Genomic DNA, 24,771 nt, shown 5'->3' with positions numbered 1-24,771 from the left:
AGTAAAATCACGATCGCAAACCGCTTATTTTTAAGACTTTTTTTTCGAAAAGATAACTAGATAAAATTGTTAAATATGTTTCTGAGCATCTGAAATGGAATTTTCAGGATCGTTAGGGTGTCCATTTTTTTATAACGAGGAAACGTCAGTAATAATAATAATTTGAAAACTTATAACATGCCATAACTTAAAAACCACTTTAGAAACTTTTTTTTTATTTAGAAAAATTCCATAAGGTTGTTTTTTTCCATTCAAAAATTTTAAACAACCCATCCATTTACTTTTAGTGCATAGCGATTTTCAGCAATCGCAATAATTTTTTTATTTATAAAGATTTTCACCTACCGTCTGCGAAGAAAATATAACAGAAATATTAAGAAATGTTTTGAAAAAACTACCATCAATTATTTCTAGTAGATTTCGAGAGCTCGATTTTTGAATTCAGAGTTCTAATAGCACGACCACTGTCTAACACCAACTCAATTCCACTTATTTTTACCAAAAATGTAAGTGTTTCTAACTTTGACTTAAAAATTTTCAAGCTATAGGGAAAATTACAGCGACTCGTTAATAAATAAACAAAGTATCACGAGACGTAATTAAATCGTGAAGCTGAACGCATATGTACACCTCTCCCTGGAACTTTAAGTAGTGACAGAGGTACTGATTGGGTTGACCGGTTGACTGCGAACAAATCTGCTATATCACCATCCTCTTAGCAATGTGCACTCTTCTTACATACGGAAATCTCGAACCAAGACCTTTGCCAGCCCATAGTATATATGTTTCTGATGGATACATGACAGCTATTTGAAGTATTTATTTAGCTACGAAACTACGGTATAGAAATATAACAAAATTAATATTTATAAATTAATTATACTTTGTTGTATTGGTCTCTAAACTTTTGACAATTACTTCGAATATTTTATTTCACACACGACTGTCATGATCTTTACTTGGAGCTTTATATATCCGTCATAGGTAACTTTGAACTGGAATGTTATTTATACACCTACTGTGGCGTCGTTTTTATTCTACTACCTGATACTTTTTTATGCAGTAATTATTATATTTAAAGATTATTATACAATAGGAATTTTAGCATTTATAATAATTATGTTTCGAATATTTTGATGTTTATTGCTGCCTTTATCTCATTTATTTTAGTTTTTTGTTTGCTTTTTTAAAGAAAAGACACAATTACCATAAAGTACCTGTAATGATCTGAAAACAATGTTTGTATAAAAAATGTCTACGCCTCTGTGGCAGATTAATCTCTTAAAAAAAGTCCTATGGGTATTTCGTCACTGCAAGAAAAACTTAGTAACTATAAAATAGTTATATTTTGTTAACACTGCGGCGTTAATTCAACGGATACTAATTGTCAGCAGTGGTTTACTAATAAACAAACAAAAATACGTCTATAAAAACCTTTGACGTTCTTTTAAAATGACACTATATCAAGATACAATGGTAAACCCAAAAAGCTTCAGACTTTCTGTATGATTATTTTTTAATTTGTTTTTAATTTTTACTTATGTTTATTTATGTTGTGTTCTTTAAAATCAGAGAAGCGATTTTCTAACAGCGGCGAAATACACGTAGAACTTTTTTGAAGAAATATTTGTGTAGTTATTTTTTTTTGTATCAATATTTTCACTGGATTTTGTTTATTACAAAGTATATATGTTTATAGTTGCGATCCACTTTATTTAATTTTTTTGACTAACCGAAAATATTCTACCAATACCTGGCGAGATTCATGGCCAGATAGCTTCAGAACTATTTGGCTATATCAGCTTTTTACTTCATTGAAAATCTAAATTTCTAAATTAAAAGTTAAAAATCATTAGAAAACAGTTCTCTTCATCGTCTATTTTCGTGACGTTATTCGTAAGCTTTCAGGCCTTTATTTCTCGATGGTATTGGCTCTATATATACACGCACATATATAAAAAGATTAAATACAGCTGGATAGAATAAAGGATATTTAAATTGGGCCGGTCCTATACATTCCGTAAGATAGGGGACCAATCCTAGATATATCTTGCCCAAAACTCTTATCTGTGATATATTATATATGTATTTACTGATATACTTTTATGTTTTTAATCTGTAACGATTTTTTAAGGGTTTTAATTTTACTGTGACGAAGAAATGAGACGGTTTTTAATATTAATTTGGATGTAATTCGTTAGGGTATCATCATTCTTAATCTCATTCATTCATATTGTGTTTAATTAACTGAAATCAACTTAGAATTATATTTGACTCGAATTTACTTTTGAAATATTTCAAATCCCGCGCAAACGACAGCAATCTGTATGTTTTTTTTTGTAATTCTTGTTAATAATTTTATATTCTGCACTAAACCTGTGCCATTATTATAGATGAAAGTGCCTTTATTGTACATAGATTATTTTCATTAAAATACATTTATACAGTTTTTAATAAAAACAAATATTTTCATTAAATTTGTGTTTTATTTTTAACAGTTTTACCTTTTGGTCGTTATTATTAACTATGGTGGTTATAATCGTTAAAAATCTAGTAAAGGCCGTGAAAAATTTATTCTCCTCGTCATCTCACTTAAGGTCGCTTAATCATATTAAGTTAGCAAATAACATAATATACAAATTTATCGCAATACACCACAACTAAATATTGGATATATATGGTAGGCAAACTCTCTTTTATAAAGGAGATAGATGGAAACTGGTATCGGTGTCTGAGCTCAATTAGTTATATTGATATAACTGGGTCTAGTTATTGTGATAGTCGAAGGTTAATAGTGAGAGAGGTTAAGTTGGTTGTCAATAAAAGCGCGTTGCTTTCAGGCTTCGTTTTGTTCTTATTAGATTTAATAGTTTGTTAGAAGTTTATAAACAATATTGTATGTTCAGTTTATTAATAAACAATATACACACTACTTAACAACCTTAAAGATCTATTATGTTCCCCTTTCTTTAGTTATAACTCATCATACAGTCTATAACTCATGTTCTGATCAAGACCAGTACTCTGGAATATCTTCTATAATAAAATATTAGAAACTGAAACGGAAAGATGAATATCCCTAATTGCATACGCAGATGACCTAGCGATTGTAACTACGGCAAAATCTAAAACAGAGCTGATAGATAAAACTCAACTGTTATGAGGTTCCGAAGGTGCTCGGTGCTCGGTGCCCAAGGTGCCTGGTGGCGTAAAGGTACAGGCTCTCGTCTACCAATATCAAGGTAATGGGTTTGAATCCCACACCCGGCATTTCATAAGCCGACTATTTTTATTAAAATAAAAATAGTTTGGGTACCTAGGTCGACTCAGCCTTAAATGAGTACTTGGGATTCACAATCCTGAGGTAATAATAGGCGGTTGAAGCGTAGTGCTAGCCACATTACCTTTCTTTATATACCGAACGGCTCTAGTATGGCAAGCTGTACCTTGCTACAGCCAAGGCGCCAAACGCTATATACGGGAGCTATTATTATTATTATGTTATGAAATTGATAAAGTGGAAACTGACAGAAATGGAGATGCAAGTAGGGATAAAAAAATTAATTGGTATTACTATCTGGCACAATAAAGGTACTTACAATACTGATAAAGATTGACGAGCATCATGTACAGAGTCAACAAGCAATTAAGTACTTAGGAATGTATTTACATCACATATTAAAAGAATCTGTGAAAAGGCAAATATACGGCCATCAATAAGTTAAATAGACTCATGCCAAATATCGGAGGTCCCAGAGCAGTAAAGCGAAGGGTACAAACAACAGCTGTATTTTCTTTATTGGAAATATATTATTCACCGCTTTGAAATCGGGGATTGAAGTTTAAATACTATCGGGATTTATTTGAACGACTTAACCGTAGAATGGCAATAAGCATTATATCGATCTACAGAAACGCTTCAAGAGAACCAGTTACAGCTCTTGCAGGAATGGCTCCAATAGGACTGCTGGTGAAGAGAGACCTCATTTATCAAAGAGGAAAATATTATGCTGGGAAGGCTAAGCAGATGACTTATGCACAGTCGCCAACAAGATGGACTGAATACCAAGGGTGGGTTAAGACTTCCGTCAAAGACATTAGAAAATGGTTGGAAAGAAAATGGGGTGATATGAAATTTTATACATCATAGGTTATGACTGGTCATGGGGTCTGTGGCTCATACCTGCAAAGAATAAAAAGGATGCATGTTGTAGGTTATGTGCAGAAGAGGTGGATACCCCAGAACACACATTGTTTGTATATCTAAAGTTTGAAGCTTACAGGGTACAAACGTACAACGATATCGGGCACAAAATTACGAAAGACAACGTAGCAGAAGTCCTTCTAAGAGGCGAGAACGAGTGGAAAAATGTCAACAGACTAATGACGAATATAATGAAGGAACAGATAGAAGAGGAAACGTATAGACATTGTCACAAGGATTCTTTGTGAGGAAGTAATTCTTAGGGCAGTTCCAACCGCACTTGAGAGAGAAAACATGAGAGAGGGTTTTAGTCGGTTGCTACAAGCAAACCCGACACAATACAACCCTCGCCGTTAGACCAACAGGCGGGGATATTCTACCAGCTGATTTCCTAAATCCCTTAAAAAAAAGTCTAGAACTCATCATATCATACATGGGGATTTTTCTTTTGTAGGGGGAAATACCCTGTATTTCCTGTCCTCCTCCGACAACTGATATTCTTCCTTCGAGTAGTGGACATCTACCTTCTACGAGGGTATACACCCCTACACGGTTTTAGTTTGGCCTTCTCCGTTTGGCTTCTCTCCGGCTGAGGTACGCGTGAGGTGGAGGCTGGAGGGTCTGTCTCCATTTTCTTTAACTTGGTCTGTCCTTAGACCTGAACTGGTGTTATCCCGAATCTATAATAGAGGGTATTTCTCTTTTTATCTATTGCCTTCTTGCAATTAAGGTCAATTCTTATTGTGAAAACATGACCATGGTCCTCCTCTCTCGAGTTGACTCGCCACCTCGATGTCCTTACATTGGATTTCTGGCAAAGCTGGTGATAAGTCCCTGCTTGCTTCCTAGTGTTGGACGGCTTTTCATCCTGCTTTATCTCTTTGCAGAGGTGAGACGTTCTCTCGCTCACCCTTACTAGAGGAGGTGGTAGCTTGTGCGCCACTTATTGAGGCTGGTCTCGCGTAAGCGTCATCTGCCTCTCCTATAGTTCCCTTTGGGGTTGGTCTCTTGGAACTGGCACTGTTAATGTTCTCGGTGTTGCTAGGGGGTTTCCCCCCAGCTTCACCGCAAGGGTTAGTCAGTTCACTTCCACAGAGCTCCGCATGTTGAAGTAAGGGGTAAATACAATGAGGTGTCCTCCGGTGCCTCACAGTTGAGACCAGAAAGGGCAAGTCTTCTATCTAATCACGGATCCCTTTGACATGATCGTGTCAATAAAAATGGTAGACAAGGTAGGTAAGACTCCATCCGTAACTTGGAATGGAAATCCGGCAACGGACCAACGACCGAGAAAAATGAAAGATTTCTCTTGATTGAAGTAAAAATAATCTTCGGACTGTCAAGGAGTTTTTAACAGGACACTGTGGCCTCAATGAATACTTCAATAGATTAAAGTTAAGAAACAACGAAGAATGCAGATTCTGTGGGGAAAATGGGGAAGCACCAGAACACCTCATCATTGAGTGCGCCGAGACGACAACCATTCGTGGGATGAGCTTTGGTACGACTGACATCAGGGATGGAGAACTACCCTCCGTAAAACTATCCCAGATACTGGCGTTTGTCAAAGCCCTGGGAGTGTACTATGTTATAGAGAATACTGCAACCAAAATATCAACCTGTAAAGGAGTTTTAATTATTTTCTTATATTAGATAAACTATAATATAATAAAAATATAAACATTGGTTATTTCTTTATACCGCTTAAATTAAGAAAAAAATCAACGTTTAAATAAATTTTCTCTCTCGTTTTACTATTAATCTGCGACGTAATTAGGACCTCAAAATAGGGTATATACAAATTTTTGTGAAAAAAGGACGATTTCCAGTTTTCCAATAATTACCAATTTTTAATTTAAAAATGTACATATTTGATTATATCGTCTGTTAATCAAAATTGATATAGCTGATTTTTAATAAAACTATTTAAAAGTCAGTATTTTTTTAAATTAACAGCATACGGGATTGTAGATATATATTACAATGATGAAATATGGTAATAATACCCAGGATTTATTCCAAAAAATTAACCTGTCACGAAGGTATTTTATAACTAAATATATAATTTATTCAAGATTTTTTTTAATAAGAATAAATTAAGTATATATGCCAAATTACAATTATTTTTTATTATGCATCTACATATTTTCTTTTTCAAAATTAAGTTCGATTGCAGGAAAAGCAGTATACTTCATTAAAATTAAGTTCATAAAAAAGTTATATAAAAAAATATTCGTTCTCTAACTAGAATAAATTTTCGGTGAAATTTGCATAAAACAAGTATATTATCTCGTTTTTTTTTCATTTTATAACCGCATGTTCCTAGTTAGAACACATAATTAATAATAATTAATTATAATAATTCATTTCAATACAGAATAGCACTTCCAAAATCGATAGAAAAAAATCATGCCGGATTTTGTTTTCATATTATGACAAATTAAATCTGTTACAGCAGCCATATTCGGACAAGCGTACAACAATATATTTCTCGAAATCATTTGCATAAATACATAATATCGGGGACTTAATGACATCATAAAAGACACCTTCGATGTTTAGAGATCTTCGAAACGCAAACGTTATATAAACAACGATAACCCTAAAGTGCTCCATGCAAACGAAGCTTTTTTTTTATTGTAGCGATCATTGAGCCATTATGGCTGACCATGATCTATGAAGTAAACTGTACATTAGGGTGTCCGTTATTTACAAAGTTGATCATTTCTCTCATGACGCCTTCTAAATTTTTAGTTTATTGTCTAAAAAAATATGAGACCATTGTAAACCCTTAATATTCACAATAAACCTTGTCCCAAGGACGATTCATTTCCCGTTTAAATTACATGGGAATTTGCCACTTTTTGCAAATATTTTTTTTCTCTCGATCTTGTTCTCTCGTAACCATGACAATTGCATATTCTTGTACAGAATTGAACGCTCTACAAAAAAGATCTCTTTCAATTTTATTATTATTATTAATTTCTTTCAATCACGGTTAAAATTAACCACTCGGTAAATTCCTAAATTCTTCAAAAAAATTTAATCTATTACTGTAAAAATATCCAATTCTGATGGTGTTAAGGTTGGAAATTAAGAAATCTTCAAGTCTAAAAAAGTTTTATATTTAAAGTATAGCTGATTTATTTTAATAACATTCTTTAGTTGGATTTTTTTTAATTAGATTAACTGGACTGCAATACAAAAATAATATTGAAATCCTAACTATCTGGTATAGTTTAGAACAAATAATAGAAAGTTTTATTTGGGACAACATTTGTTAAAACGAAAAGAAAAGATATTACCCATTTTTTTCACCATTTTTTGGCAAGAATCTCAACTCCGAAGCTGCCACCAGCCACGTTTTTATAGCAGTAATTATATGTTATGCTTAAATTTTAAATTGTACATAATTGTCAATAAGAGTAATAAAAAATAAATACTTTCTTATATATTTACACTCACAAAATAGTTTAAAACAAGCTACTATACATATAGAAAATTTAGCTAGAAATTTGCCACCGAGCTTTGTGGTCAACACCGAGGCACTTCAAAAAAGCCGTTAAAGACATCAAATGCAGCAAACCCCACTTTTTTACACCTGTAAGAAAGAAGCGTTTCAATCAGTTGATATAGAGTTGCTGATGGAAGAGCACGTTTCTTAGTCCCAAAATATTTTGTGTAACGTTCTGTGGTTAAAAACGTAGGCGTATGTTTAATGATAATCAACACCGAGTCTCATATTAAAAACACACTTTTTAAAATTAATTAAAGTTTATTGTCTCCATATGAATACATATAACATGTAGATAATCACCTATATTTGTAATAGATATATCATTTAGAATATAACATTTATAATTCGAAAAGTATTCAAATATCAACTCCGAAGCATTCAACTCTCAGAGTGTCTCGGAGTTGACTGGTGTTCTCGGAGTTGATGAAATCGGCTTTAAATTAAGCTTTTGCGCTCGCTAAATTTTAAAAAATGTGTATTTTTAATCAGTTAAAAAAAAGAAACGCCTCAAACCGAAGAAGAAAAACGGAAAAGAAAAACGGAGCTACAGCGACTTGTCGCGTCGTTGGATAAAAATAAAGCATAATGCAGAAGAACAAGTTGAAGATAAATGCAAGACAAAGATGGAAAAAAAAAGTAGAATTGGGCAAAAATTAAAAAACTGGCAATCTTTCAAGAAGGGACCAGAAAGCTAAAACGGTTCTTTGGGTATAAAGTTCAAAAAAATATATAGAAAAATTAGTAAAGCGAAATGCAGAAGAACGCCGTTTTATGGAAGAAATATACAAATGTTTGGATCTAACTCCTATATTTTGAGGAAGAAACGATCGATGTATTGGAAGTGGTTAATGAAAACGGAAGTTGTTTTAATTGGCGGGAAAGAAAAGTTATGTAAAAAAATTACAAAATCTAAAGTGTAAAATCTATGTTCTAAGAAGGAATTTCTATCTTTCCTTATCTGTGTTGAGTTGCCTAAATTCTTTCCCAGCTCACTTATGGCTCTTACATGGTCTTACTTGTAAAACAACTTACTCCTCAAAACATGACATAAAATAGGATTATTTTTACGGGTAACAAGGGTTAGGGGTAAATCAGAAGGCAGTTCAACTCCGAAGTCGACCCGGTGTTGACTATTATTTTACTGTTTGTTTATTTGATTACATTTTAGTCATTCTAAATTCTAACTACTAAAATTTCATTATAAAAACGTATTTTAAATAAAATATACATAATATTTAATTTTACGAGTTATAAACAAGCAGTTGTCAACTCCGAGGCAGACCAACTTTTTTATGTCAAAGTTTTAAAAAAATATTAATAATTGATCGCTGCTGAATAGTACACCATGTCATTAAGGGTCACATCTATCATACGAGTGAATTTAAGAATTATTATTTGTTTCTTTTTTTTTAATTTTGCTCTGGCTTGAAATTGTCCCATATCTGTGGATTGCCCCATATCTTCTTATACTCGCTTACATCTGAATCACATATTGTTTTTCATCTTCACTTCTAGATAAAATATTAATGTATTCATCTGAAAATTTAACAGCTCTTTCTGCAGTTTCATTAACTATATCCAGGATCCTTTAAGCATTCCGTAGTGTCTAACTGCAGAAAACATGTATCAGTGAAAAAAATTGTAACGAATTTGAATTTATAAAATAATCAATGTTTTAGTTTATAAACCATTTAAAATCATCCTGATTAAAAATTAAACGTTTAGAAATATCAAACTCTTCGTTATTATTCACTTTTAAAGTTTCAACCATTTTCTGCCTGATACTATACAGCGTCCGGCAGTAGTGCGTTTGTTTAAGTGCTAACCTAAAGTATATACCAGGATGAATTTCAGGAAAATATTTTAATTTCTACAGGGTGGCTCAAAAAAGTGTGAGTGGATGAGGATAATTTTTTTAAATGGAACACCCTGTATATTATTGCATTTTTGGATTTCTTTCAGATCACTTTACATAATCCTAAGATATTAATAAATATATTTGGATAGTTTCAGAGATATTAAAAAATAAGTCAAAAATATATATTTTTCAGCCCTTCTTAAAAAAAATATTAAAAATACAAGAACTGTTCTGAAATCAAAACTATATTAGATATTTACTTTAGATGGTCTGTACTTACTTTGCTATAAATATAAATATTGTAAATCATACAGGATGTTCAAAATTCTACGCCAAACTTTCAAAAATATAAAATAATTTTTCTTCATTTTTTTAAAATATGTATATTATTTTTTCAATAAACGGAGAATTAAAAAATGAAAATTTTTTGTATTTAAAGTATTTCAAAATTTTTAACGGTTTCGCAGATATTTGGACTTATATTTCATATGGCATTTTCCACAGTAAATTTTTATTAAAGCCACCCAATGATTTTTCTCTCGTATTTTACCATTGAAAGCGCCCTATGAAATAATACTGCGTATACCTGCGAAACCGTTAAAAATTTTGAAATACTTTAAATAGAAAAAATGATCATTTTTAATTCTCCATCTAATAAAAAAATAATATACAGGGTGTTCCATTTAATAAAACAAAGAAAAAATATTTTATATTTTAGAAAGTTTGGCGTAGAATATTGAACATCCTGTATGATTTACGATTACCATATTTATAGCAAAGTAAGAACAGACCATCTAAAGTACATACCTAATATAGTTTTGATTTCAGAACACTTCTTGTATTTTTAATAATTTTTTTTAAGAAGGGCTGAAAAATGTATATTTTTGATTTATTTTTTAATATCTCTGAAAGTGTCGAAATATATTTATTCATATCTTAGGGTTATGTAAAGTGATCTGAAAGGAATCGAAAAATACAATAATATACAGGGTGTTCCATTTAAAAAAATCATCCAGGTTCACTCACACTTTTTTGAGCTACCCTATAGAAGTTAAAATATTTTCCTGAAATACATCCTGATACATACTTTAGGTTTGCACTTAAACAAAATTCTCAAGTTTTTTATTCTAGGAGCTACAGATGCCCGACTCACTATTGCCGGACCCTGTATAATAAGTATTAGAATTAAACTACCTGTCATGCATTCAATTGTTTTCCATGATTCAAAATACATGGTATCATGAAAATTGTTTTTTTTTAAATAATAATTTAAGTTTTTCAAAAATAATCATAATTTTTTCAAAAAAGTTGAACAAATTAGGAATTTACCGAGTGGTTAACTTTAACCGTGAATAACTTTTGAAGGAGTAGGTTCATTGAAAATTTGTAAGGAATCATTTTTGTAAAGTGTTCAATTCTGTACAATAAAGTGTAATTGTCATGGCTACGAGAGAATATGATCGAGAGAAAAAAAATTATTTGCAAAAAGTGGCAAATTCCCATGTAATTCAAATGGTAAATGAATCGTCTGGGGTAGGTTTATTGTTAATGTTAATTAGACAATAAACTAAAACTTTAGAGGACGTCGTGAGAGACTTCATCAACTTCGTAAATAACGGACACCCTACTGCACATGCATGATGCAGGTAGTCATAACACCAGCTTTAAGAGAGCTCAGAATACGACTAACATAAGATAAGAATAAATATGTACCTTGGTAACGGCACAGTTTTCTATGTATATGTCGCAGACGTATAGAATAATTCGGCTTTTTGCAATAAGACTAGGCGTATTATAAAACTCCGGCTTTTTACACAAAAAAAGGAATTTACAAAAAGCCTGCCTATTTCCAGTCACTTTGCAAAAAGCCTAATCAGAATTAGGCATATTAAACAATGATTATATTTTCTGTACACTTCTGCAAAAAGACTGCCTGTTTTTAGTCATTTTACAAAATGCCAAATCGACCAAAAAAAGTGACCAAACTTTTATGTAAATCGCCAGGTTGGGTGTGAATAAGCTGTGTGTATTATCAAGTTTCATAAATATCTGATTTACTTGATTTTTTACTGATCATTTTGTTTAAATTAAAACTTGTTTGAAAATAATTATTTTGATGTTGATATTTACATCTGACAGTTTGGTATACACTTTGAGTAGCATATCAACAAACAAAGGTGGAGCGAGATGAGGGATTGATATGGCTGACTTAAATTTCGATGTATTAGTGCCGTCCTAATTGATTTAAAACGTGTAATAATTTAAATTAAGCGCCACCACAATAATTGGTTAGTTTTCCCCTTTACGTTGTATAACATAAAATAATCTCCAAAAAGTTTAACATCGGTGTGCCAAATGAAACGTCAAACAGAACTGTCGAAACTGTGGGTTTATGATGTCGATTCTGTCCCTAATGCATGAATACATGAATAGCATTTTACTCCTTCCTTATTTTTTTTTATTCAAAGTGTATATCTCGCAGGCATACACATATCGAATAACTTGCAAAAGCAAAAAGACTAGACATTTCATAAAACGCCGGCGTTTTTAACAAAAGAAGGATATTTACAAAGAGCCTATTTGTTTTCAGTCGTTTTGCAAAATGCCTAATGAAGACTAGTCCGATTGCACAAAACATTTTACGCGGGATTGGTCTAACTATAACCTAAATTTATCCAAGGACATTTCTTAAACTAATCACAAAAAGTGATAATTCTTTTAAATAGAGTACGGTTGAGGATAATTATTATTATAAATATCTAAATTCATTTTATTCTATATTTATAAGTTCCACAGAAGAACCAGCCCTGTACACAGAATCGAATTACAGAGTATAATAATTAAATGAGCTATTAATATTACGGTTTTAATATATTTTGTATTTAAAATTATGTTATTTATGTGTGTTATTTAAGTGTACAGAATTATGTTATTTAAGTAAAATTATAGTACAGAAAATATCATCATTGTTTAATATGCCTAGTTCTGATTAGGCTTTTTGCAAAGTGACTGAAAATAGATAGGCTTTTTGTAAATTCCTTTTTTTGTGTAAAAAGCCAGAGTATTATAATACGCCTAGTAAGTGACATAGCAATCTGTGCCGTTTTGTCCTATATCGTTTACTGTATAGTAAATTTAAAGTAAATTACATATTATAATGTAGAATGTAGAATGAGTGGAAGAGGGTTAATCACCGCGACCTTAAAAATCTATCGTGTCCCCCCTTTTTTTTAGTTATAACTCATAATAGAGTCTACAACTCATCATACATGGGAATCTTTCTATTGCAGAGGAGACAGGGTTATTTCCCATTTCCCGTCCTCCTCTTACAACAGCTGTTCATCTTGTGTGCGTTGATGATTCGCCAACTCGATGTCCTTGCATTTTCTGACAAAGCTGGTGATATATCGCAAAGGTTAATCGGTTCACTTCTACAAAGCTCTGCATGGTAGAATTATGGGAGACGAGAATACAATAGGTTGCCTCAGGGTGCTCCAAGTTTCAGACCAGAAGAGGCTAGTCTTCTATCTAATTACGCATCCCTTTGACCTGGTCCCGCCATCGTAAGATTTATGTTTTTGGCGTTTTGGTTGTCTCCTCTTGGTTCGGGCGGTTAAGCCAAGACGGATAGTATGACGGATAGGGTATTCCCAACCGGCACACGTTTTTGTGAAATTCCCTGGCCACGACACTGCAGCCAGTGACAAGACAGTGAGATGCTCCTTTGACACAGCCAGAGGAGATTCCCGCTAGCACCTGACTAGGAGCTTCACCAACATCGACAAGGTCTTGCATCTAATAGAGGAATAAAAGAGAGTATACTGTTCATTTTGCGAAGTTTGAAACTTTTGTCATAATTTTCGGCGCCATATTGCTTTTCACGTATTTCCTGACTTGGTCCATAAGTTGAAAATTAACAATAACAAATTTAGTAACAAAATATTAAACAATGACAAATTTATTGTAGCCTACCCGCAGTATACAATCAATAAATACATCCTCTAATTATATGTTCATGGATCTTATAAGCAGGAATTCCACGGGACCAACGAATGTTGTGGCTTGTTTTGCTGCTTTTTGTTCTTTATCTTTCACGATTTCTCTGGAAATCATTCTTTGTACAGTCGAGCATGAAATTTCTAAAGTCTCCGATGCTCTCTATGAAACACGTGAATATTTTGATTTAGTTACAAAATATTAACTCGGTAGTTGTCCAATTACATCGTAAACAGCCGACACAGGTAAAGGGGGTTTTCCAGTATCCTTTTGGAGTTTGAAATACTCGATAACTTTTAATATGAGCCGTTGTTCTTTTTCACTAACACGGGACGGCATTTTAGGCACAAATTAAGTCACAAATAACTAAATAAACACAGAAAATCCCACAAAAATATCAAAAATTGATAAAAATCCTCTTCGAAAAATTTACGGGAAACTATCGGATTCGTTAAAATTTAACAACTCTGACAGTTGGCGATCCGTATTGTTCGATTTCGGCCGATAATACAAATTCGATGTTTGCCTTTTTCTATTCGTGCACATTAGACAAGGAAGTGCGATCCTTTATATGCAATGAAGGTGATCCGTATGTAAAAAGAAAAAAAAATAATTGTACGATCTAAGAATTATAATGGATTTATGTTTTTGACGCAAAATTTCCATTTCATGTGATAAACATGGATAAGAGAGAGAATACCAATCTGTGACGAAAGTTTCAAACTTCGCAAATTGAACAGTACATTGTATTATATTATTTAAAATTTACGGTGATGAAATAATGCAATAGATCTTTATAGCGCAAGTTTGAAAAATCTTGAGATTCCTATTTTGGTGGGGTGTAGCAATGAAGTTAATGAGACAAGTGAAGTAAACAAAGTATATTAGTCGAGTGGTAGAGGTTGTAGTGTGTTATAGTTACAGGTGAATTTACATAAAAAAATAAAGTAAGTGAGATCTTTGATTACTAAAATTAGAAAATGCGTGCATAACATATTACAATTAATTTTAATTATTTTGTTTAAGCCTTCTATCAATTAAATTCATTTTAGTAATTTAGTTCATATGTATAATTATTTAATTTTTTTTTCTGTTTAGATGGGGCTTCAGACCGCAGTTCTATTTGCCCTTTGTGCTGTATGTTTGCAAAATTTAGTCACAGGTGAGCCTTCAAACTACCGAACTTACCGTATTCTTACCACTGGATCCAGATATTATCCAACGTATAACGATTATTACACATACCAGAGTGCTCCACAAGCATACAGGTACAGAGCTTTCTATAAGAATTCTAACTTGAATTCGAAAAGAAAATTTGATAGTAAATTTATTCAGAAATAAAAAAAAATCTTTTTTAATGGAACAAAAAAATTGGAATAAAAATGAGTAATGTTTTTCAAACGTCAAAGTTGCAAAACCCGTCTTATTACTAACATTTTGAGAAAAATCCGTTCTTTATTCATCAATATTTTTGCTTGTTCTAAAATGACTAATTCTGTTTTTATTTATTCAAATATCTATACCGTTTCAGAAATAAGTAAAAATTCAGAATATGGTTGACGTCGCCGTCGCCGTCGTTGCAGTAAAATCAATTCGTTTCTTATTACTAAGTATTAGTAAAAAAAACATTAAGTGTTTGTTGTAGCGACCACCTACTCCATAAGACAAGCCTGCTTTTGTAATAAACAGTAATTATACAGGGTTGTTCGCCACATACGACACGGAGTATTGCAGCTAAACGATGATATTTTTACAAATTGTAAGTTTGGGGTTCGTTGAAGGACTATTAGAGCTACAATTTAAAAATTTTATAAGATACAGAGTGTCCCAAATAAATAAAAAATATCAGAGTTCTATTTTTTTAAATGGAACACCCTGTATATTATTGCATTTTTAATTTCTACGGTTTAAATAAAGGTAAATTTGATTAAGGTTTATTACACTTAAACCTTACCGTTTTTGAAATATTTTCAATTTTGCGAAATTGCAGTATAAATTTTAGGGCTTCATTTCTCCGAGGATATCAAAGATTTTAATACTAAATATTTACTGAAGTTTATTTATTGATCAGTTATTGTGTTGCAATAATAAAAATTATACTACCTTATACAGAATGTCTAAAATTTTATTTTAAATAATTACTAGCTGTAAACGGCAATAACTTATTTAATTTAAATAGAACACCCTTTATATTTTATGAAAATCAGATACACAATTTAATTGTCTATCAAATTGTATTATACCACTTCTTACCTATTCCTTCAAGCTTTCGTAGAAAATGCATTTTCTTATAATTTAGATATTTATCAATATATCCATGGAATATTGACATTTTGGATTGTTTTTAAAACAACAAATGTACAAAATGTACAGGCTAGTAATATTATCGTTTTTAGTAAAACGATAATATTAGTAGTTAGTGGCCCATTTGTATGCAAAAAGAAAACTATTTAAATCTTTATAAAAGAGTATACCATTAATTAAATATACCACCAGTATTTCCGCCCAAATACTAATTAACTACATACTTAATTGTGTTCGTTAATAAATTATTCTAAATAAATCTGGATTTGAATCAGAAATCAATATAATAATAAGTTATGAAAATGAACGTCTCTGTTGTTATAAATAAGCCTTTGTCAAAAAATTAAATAGAATTTTTAAGGTGTTACTTTTTACCACACTGTCTAATACACATACATAATTCAGTTTTTTAGTATTTGGAGCAATTATTATTAATCAACGCAAACAGTCAATTAATGTAGTTTGAATACTAGAATCATATTAATTGGTCCTCTTTAACAAATATTTAAAGTTTTTTTTTATTTTATAATTAAATAAGAACTATATCGACAATTTTAGTATCTGTACCCTTGAAAATTTGGTACATCTTTAAAAATAATCTAAAATGTCAGTATTCCATGGGTATATTGAGAAATGAGTTCTAAATTACAAGAAAATGCATTTTCTACGGAAACTTGAAGAGATAGGTAAAAAATGGTATAATACAATTTGATAGACAATTAAATTGTGCATCTGATTCTCATAAAATATACAGGGTGTTCTATTTAAATTAAACAAGTTATTGCCGTTTAAAGCTAGTAATTATTTAAAATAAATTTTTAGACACTCTGTATAAGGTAGTAAAGTTTTTCTTATTGCAACACAATAACTCATCAATAAGTAAACTTCAGTAAATATTTAGTATTAAAAACTTTGATACCCTCGGAGAAATGAAGCCTTAACATTTATACTGCAATTTCACAAAATTGAAAATATTTCAAAAACGGTAAGGTTTAAGTGTAATAAACCTTAACCAAATTTACCTTTATTTTAATCGTACAAACTAAAAATGTAATAATATATAGGGTGTTCCATTTAAAAAAGCACAACTTTGATATTTTTTATTTATTTGGGACACTCTGTATCTTGTAAACATATTTTTAAATGGTAGCTCTAATAGTCCTTTAACGAACCCAAAACTTACAATTTGTAAAGATCTAGTCGTTTAGCTACAATACTCCGTATCGTATGTGGTGAACAACCCTGTATATATAATATGTGACATTAATCAAAATTAGTATATCATATAAAAGAATATTTTAAGCGTTTTGATTTTTTGGACTTCAACCATATTGTCATGTTTTTCTCTGTGCTCTAAAAATTGTGTGCAAATTTGGAAGTGTATAGAAAAACGGGATTAGCAATTTTCGAAGAAGCAAAAAGTTTTATGAGCATTTTCATCAATATGTTAATAATAAAGATGTGTTCTCTTGTAAAGACGATCCAGAGACATACTGTAGAAAGTTTAAAAGTTGACCCCTGAATAAGAGTAAATATCATTTAGAATGAGAACTGCAAGTATCAAAAATGAAACAGTGACACTAAAAATTAAAACCGTTGATATTCTGACGAACTAACAAAATATATAATTGAAAAAAATCAGATTAATAATTACTACCTGATGATAGTTACCTAATGAATTAATGCTAAATTTAAAATGTCTGTATATAGGTATATGAAATATTTTTGTTCTTTTTGTATTTTTTTATTGAGGTTTATTATGTGCTCTTGTATGTCAAAGAATCGACAGCCATTCTGCTAATATCGATAGACACCTAAACAAATATAGATAATGTATCGTTCCCTTTGATAAGGGATAAAATATTTCATATATTATAATGAAATTTTCATAAAACAAATAAATAATAATGTTAGACTCTCTCATGGGGGCTTAACATAAAATCTGTTAAGAATCTCTCAGACATTCCATTTTTATTATCAAAACAAAACATAATTAATCAGATGATATAATTATAATACATAAGGATTTAAGTAAATAAATAATTTAATAAAACAGGTTTTTTATATGGGTTAACCCATTGACCTTTAAAACTCTTGTTTTCAAGAAATGTAGTTATTTTTGGTTTCAGTTTTTATTAGTGGAAAAATCATAAATGTGCTTGAATTATTATAATAAAATGTAGTAATATACCATAGGATCGACAAAAAAAAACGGCGTCAAAGACGGCTGGGAGAGTAACAATCGATGGTAATTTTGGCGAGATCAAGCCCTAGACGTCACTTACTGCGTCTGTAATCTTCTTTATTTCTTAATGGCTCTTACTGCCGAAGATTGTAATTTATTTTCGTATTGAATTTAAATGGCATAGCTGACAATTCCACAATAAATATTTTTTTTTGGAAATATATTTGTGTGTCTGGAAATCTTTTATCATTTTTAGATCTTTCTACAATTAGATTTTTGACAAGTTTTATGTCAATTTTTAGTAAATGTCGTCTAGAGATCGATCTCGCCAAAATTATCATGCCGATTTTTTTCGATGTATACGATTAGATTTTCAGAAATTGTGAATGCTGGGATGAAGGTATAAAAAATATCAAAGTTTTATTTTTTTAAATAGAACACCTTGTATATTATTACATTTTTAGTTTCAACGATTATAAATAAAGGTAAATATAATTAAGAAAATAACGGTGGTATGTTTAATTGGTATACCTACTATTTTACAAAGATTTAAATAGTTTTCTTCTTGTAATCAAATAGGCTAGCAATATTATCGTTTTTAGCACCTGTATATTTTGTACATTTTTTATTGCTCTAAAAATATCTAAAATGTCAATATTCCATGAGTGTATTGATAAGTGACATCTAAATTATAAGAAAATGCGTTTTATACGAGAACTTGAAGAGATAGGTAGAAAATGGTCTAATATAATTTGAATGACCATTAAATTGTGCATCTGATCCATTTTGTCATTCCATCCATTTAAATTAAACAAGATATTGCCCTTTAAAGTAGTATTTATTTAATGTAAATTTTTATTCACTCTGTATCACGTAGTATAATTTTTATTATTGCAACACAACATTTAGTAAATAGAAAAACTTCAGTACAATATTTGGTTTTAAACTTAAATACGTCCAGAGAAACGAAGGTAATAAAATTAAAATTGTTACTGCAGTTTTACAAAATCAAATCAAATTTACTTTATTTTAATCGTAGAAACTAAAAATATAATAATGTGTGCGGTGTTTCGTTTGAAAAAATACAACTTTGGTATTTTTAATTTATTTGGACACTCTGTATCCTTTGAAAATAATTCTAAATTTTAGCTTTAGTAGTCTTTCAACAATCCCATTACTCACTATCTGAATAAAACCATTATAAAAATATTTAAAAGTGAAAAAAATATATTTGACAGGGCCATTTTATAAAAATATCTTTACTTTTTATATTTATCTTTCAGTAACAAAATTTCCAGACTTTTTACCAGAAGCATTAAGATTTCTGCTTTTCTCATTTTTTTTTTTCAATTTTTTGATACACTCCTTTTGATTCAATCTGCCACCCCCCATGTTTTACCTTATAATTTATAATAAAAAAGCTCTGTACCATATTATTACAGATACACATATTCGAGACCGATATACGACGATAAGGTTTATATAACGGACAGATATGGCAACACTGTAGCTCAATCGTCAAGCGATTACTACAGATACGTTCAAAGTACCAAATATGCCGATAGCGAACCCTATTGTGATCGATGCTACTATAGAGAAGGTTCTATTTTTTATAAATCAGTATATTTTTTATAACTATTGCATGTTGCACTTGCACAAATAAAATCTCATAATCATATAATTCGGTAAGTTCTTCATGCGTGACCTACATATTTAACAGAGTTTTTGACCTTTCGTTGTTTTTTTAAGAGGATGGTGCTACAATAAGAATGATCTTGTGATGTACATATAAGGGATTTTAATATAGGAGTAAGCTTAATGCATAAGGATATAGAACAATATAGAATTTATAATATGACGTTATTTTTATTACTCCATATATAGGTCATATAATGGGTTTGGATTTTTAGATCATATACCTACCATATGATCTAAAAATAACGATGCAATTTTACAATCATATTTCCATTTAATTTTACAAATAAAATGTCATCGATTTTTTTTTCAATTAATTGTGAATGTTATATTCATCATCATTATCATCATTTTTTCCGCTTAGTAGTCATGGCGGCACTTGCGACAGACAGCCACTTCCGGTCCAGACACCGAATTCCAGGAACCCAATCAGCTAAGAAGATGTAAAATAGGCTAATAAACAAGAATAAACAGGTTTGAATCGCTTTGAACCGCTTTAAAACAGAAAGAAACGGGTTTGAACAAAAACTGAACAGGTCTGTTGTTTTACGCTAAAAAGCCGTTCAAAGCAGTTCAAAAGCGGTTCAAAGCGATTCAAACCTGTTTATTATTGTTTATTAGTCCATTTTACATGTTCTTAACCGATTGGGTTCCTGGAATTCGGTGTCTAGACCTGAAGTGGCTGTCTATCGCAAGTGCCGCTATGACTACTCAGCTTATTAAACCATTTCCAATTAAGTTGTAGCCACCCTCACATATTTAGATACCCTCTTTGTAATTGGACTCATTGTTGCTTATTGTTGGCTATGCGGGCCCAAGCTATCTCTGCTAATTTCCTAATATCATGGTCCCATCTCAGGTTTGGTCTTCTTCTAGGTGTCTTAATTCCTCGTTTTTTAGCGTTGTGCGACTTCTAATTTCCATATAATGTCCGTTTTAAGTGTCCAAGTTTTGCATGCATAGGTCATGATTGGTAGTACACATTGGTCGAATGTTTTTCTTCTTTAGATAAAGTGGCATTCTAGGTTTGAATATGTTTGAGTTTCTTCCATAAGTACTCCCTGCTAACCAGCTAACCCCACTAACCTCTTCTTGTGATTTCTGGTAGTAGAGATCCCGAGCTGTGTATTAGTTGTCCCAAATATATATATCTTCTTCTACTATTTCTAGTGTTGTCTTATTTATTAGAATGTCTTTTCTGTCTTCTACTAGTTTGTTGTAATTATCAATCTATCATAATACAAAGCATGCTTCATCTCAAATCTTTCTGATCATTCTGTATATAATTTAAAATTCCGTTGGTGTTGTAGTCATAAAATATTATTTAGTAATTAAATTTTTTAAAGCAAGGCAAATTCTGGTTATAGTTAAATATTTTATAGGTTGAAGGTAATAGAATTTTTAATTATTGTAATAGTTCTCAGATTCCTGAAGTTTGGAATTTTAGAAACATGATTTTATTTTATTTTTACTGCTTAAGGGATTCTACTACATTACTGGCATTAAAGTAAATAAAAATGATCATTTAAATTGAAATTAATTTAGTAAATTCGTTATAGTAAACATTATTGCTTTATATTTCATTTTTATGGATGACATTTATGTAAGACTGACGACTGTTATGTTAAACAAGAATTAAGTTTTATTTAATTTAAGTTTTAAGAAATTAAATTAATGCAATCTATAGATTATAAGAAACTACATAATCATAATAAAAAAGAAGAGTAAGAGAATTTTGAAGTAAAATGCTGATTATGCTTTTAAGCTCAACTTTTGGCTCAAATAAAATAAAAATAAAGCACCATTTCACCCCAATACACCAAAACTCTTTATTTTTAACACTAGACGCGCATTTTGCTAAGCGTATTAGCATCTTATCAACAGATGATTAAAACTGTCTCCATTTTTGCTGGTTTGAAAGTTTGAAGTGGAGTTTCAGTTTGAGTATTTTTCAAGAGTATGGTTTAGGTATGTGGATGATATATTTGCCGTTTTTGACACACATTCTGACACCAAAGGCAAACGTATTTCTATAAATTAAATAATCGTTTTCTTTCTAATACCATAGATACCCATTACCCATAGAGTAGATACCCATATTAGAAATAGGTACTAATAATTGCCTGGAATTTGATATCTATAGAGAAAAGATCTTTACGCACAAATATATTCCTAATGAGTCTTATCATAATGATGAACATACAGTGGCGAACAAAAGTATGGAAACATTTTAATTTATACTATTTCTTAGGAATATCTCACTTGCTGGTAACACTGTATTTTATCTATTCTTGATTAACCTCAAGAATTTTACTGATAAAATATAAAAAACATTTGACAAGGTTTTGTCGATTATAATGGTGTTTTGGTATTTGGTTGTTTACAAAAGTATGGAAACATTTTAAATATTTTTATTTAAAATTACTTTAGTTAGTGGTCTGCCTTAGTGACTTGGTGTAATAGTACTATTTCCAAATACAATGCCGAAATGCAAGTATTATGCCTCTGACTTTAAACAGAAGATAGTTGCATTATATCAAAAGGGTGTGAAGCAAATTGATATTTCTAGGCGGTTGGACATCAGAAGGGGTACAGTAAGATTATTAAGCGTTATTTATAAAGAGGGACTGTAGATCCCGCAGTTAAAAGTGGAATACCGCAAAAAACTTCCTTAAAAATGGACCACATAATTTTAAGAAAAGCCAGAAGCGACCCAAAAAAAAGTGCCGTTGATATTAACAAGGAACTTAGGGAGGAATACCCAGATGTAAACGTTTCTGACATGACTGTTAGACGGCGCCTGCTAAAGGAGAACCTTTATGGTAGACGCGCCGTTAAAAAGCCCTTGTTAACGAAGCGCCACAGAATGGCAAGATTAAAGTTTAAAGGCCTCCTGGTCAAAGATTTGACCCGAAGTATTTAATTCCAACTGTCAAACATGGTGGAGGAAACCTGATGGTGTGGGGATGTTTTAGACGATCTGGTACTGGTCCATTAGTCAGAATTGATGGGCGTATGGATGCTCAAAAGTATGTTGATATATTGGAGAAAAACTTGTTGCCATACGAAGATGATCTGCCTTTGTCATGGATTTTCCAACAGGATAATGATCCTAAGCATACCTCTCGACTTGTGAAGAATTGGCTTTCAAGGGAAAAAATTCGGGTTTTGCATTGGCCTTCTCAATCGCCCGATTTAAATCCCATCGAGAATCTTTGAATGCAGTTAGAAAAGCAAATCAGAAAAAGACAAATCACAAACCGAGAAGATTTATGGGTAGTTTTGCAGGAAGAGTGGCATAAAATTTCAATTGATTATTGTGCAAAGCTAATAGACTCGATGGGGAGAAGATGTCAAGCAGTCATTAAAGCCAAGGGATGGCCGACTAAGTATTAAAAAAATATTTCAATTATTGATTGAATAATATTTTTTTTGTGTATGCTTTGGAAATGTTTCCATACTTTTGTTAACCATTTTTTTTAATAAAAGTTTATTTTCTAAATATTTTTAAGTGTCTACTTATGTTTTTAATGTATGATATTTTATACCCCGTCCCTTAAATTAAAAATAGTATTTTATAAAAAAAACATAATAATATACATATTATGTACAATATTAAAGGTTTATAAAATGTTTCCATACTTTTGTTCGCCACTGTAAGATGGCTAGTTTAAATTAAAAAAAAATAGTTTTAATCGTCTGCTGATGATGCTAACATGGTTAGCGAAACACGTGTTCAGTGATAAAACTAAAGTGTATTGCGGTGAATTGGTGGCTTTATTTTGATGTCGTAAAACCAAAGGTTCCAACCCCCAACTACAATGAAATGAAATTATGAGTATAAACTTATAAAAAATGAAAAATGCCTTTAAAATTTTTGAGGATTGTCACCAAAACAGTGTACTTAAATAAATTAAATTAATAATTTTGTCGATAGCTATAAGTTTCAGCATCACTTGAATGAAATAAATCCTAAAATTACTTTAAAATAGCTAAACTCTTTCAAAATTAATTGAAACTTTCTAATTGTTAATGTTTCTTTTGCACATACTCTCGATATTAAATACGATCAAAATTAATTACATTAAATCCGGTTGGACAAGCCAAATTAATCCAAGATTCCTACGCACCACAGTCCTTGATTGACATTTGGACATATATCTAGTTTTGTTTACACATTATTAACATAAAATGTATATATAATTCAGTTTTTACATGATATAATCTATGACTAACACACAAGAACTAGATTGGGAATAGATACATTTCAGTTTCATAAAAAGTTATATAAAGTCATATGGGGGCGTTCTAATACCAGAAACTATATATACAGCTAAGTGAAAGTGGTTTCCGAAAAAAAAGCATATTTTAGCTTCTTGTAATGACCAACATCTAAAAAAATCTATTTCTATTTTTTTATTTAGAAATAAAGAGGTGTGGATAATTTTATTTCATTTTAATGATTGTTTAATTATAATTGGTTACAATAATAAACCGCTCCTGATTGTTGTGATTGTAGGCAGAACAGTGTGGGTAATGAATACAAAACATTTGATTAATTCAACAATTTTTTGTTTGTTTTTCATATTCGCATGGCATCTGTTTGATCTTCCGTATCAAAATATTTATGTAAATTTCATAAAAAATACACAATTACATTTTTTATTACACGTTACACATTTTTCACGACATTGTTTGACCGCACTACCGAGATAACCATAAATAATATCACGTTTTAATCCTAAGACATCTAAATGGGTCTTATTTAAACCCTTATTTAGATATTTTTGTTTTAATCATTATTAGATTGACTAATGTCAATATTTTTGTGACAAGAATTATGCGATCTTTAATGAAATTGATTTTAAAATACGATCTACTATCACAGCCTAATCATAACCAGCCTCCCGACTTTATTACAATGGTATGCTACGTATCAAATCAGGTTTTGAGCTTCTATTGGAATTTTGTTTAAAAAATGAAAGACTGTTACTCTGACTGTTGGCAAACCA

At 31.0% G+C, this 24,771-nt stretch overlaps 1 long non-coding RNA gene across 1 annotated transcript; it reads left to right on the top strand.

Moving 5' to 3' along the window:
- The first annotated feature begins 14,412 nt into the window (after positions 1-14,412).
- LOC115880438 lies at positions 14,413-19,689 on the top strand. Its single transcript, XR_004049878.1, has 3 exons — positions 14,413-14,522; positions 14,674-14,843; positions 19,507-19,689. It is a non-coding gene; the product is annotated as an uncharacterized LOC115880438 (long non-coding RNA).
- Positions 19,690-24,771: the final 5,082 nt, after the last annotated feature.

Source organism: Sitophilus oryzae, unplaced genomic scaffold (assembly GCF_002938485.1).
Source record: "Sitophilus oryzae breed Bouriz unplaced genomic scaffold, Soryzae_2.0 scaffold_1623_pilon_pilon, whole genome shotgun sequence".
In the NCBI taxonomy this organism is placed as follows: Eukaryota; Metazoa; Arthropoda; class Insecta; order Coleoptera; family Curculionidae; genus Sitophilus; species Sitophilus oryzae.
This window is presented reverse-complemented; position numbering and strand designations above follow the sequence as displayed.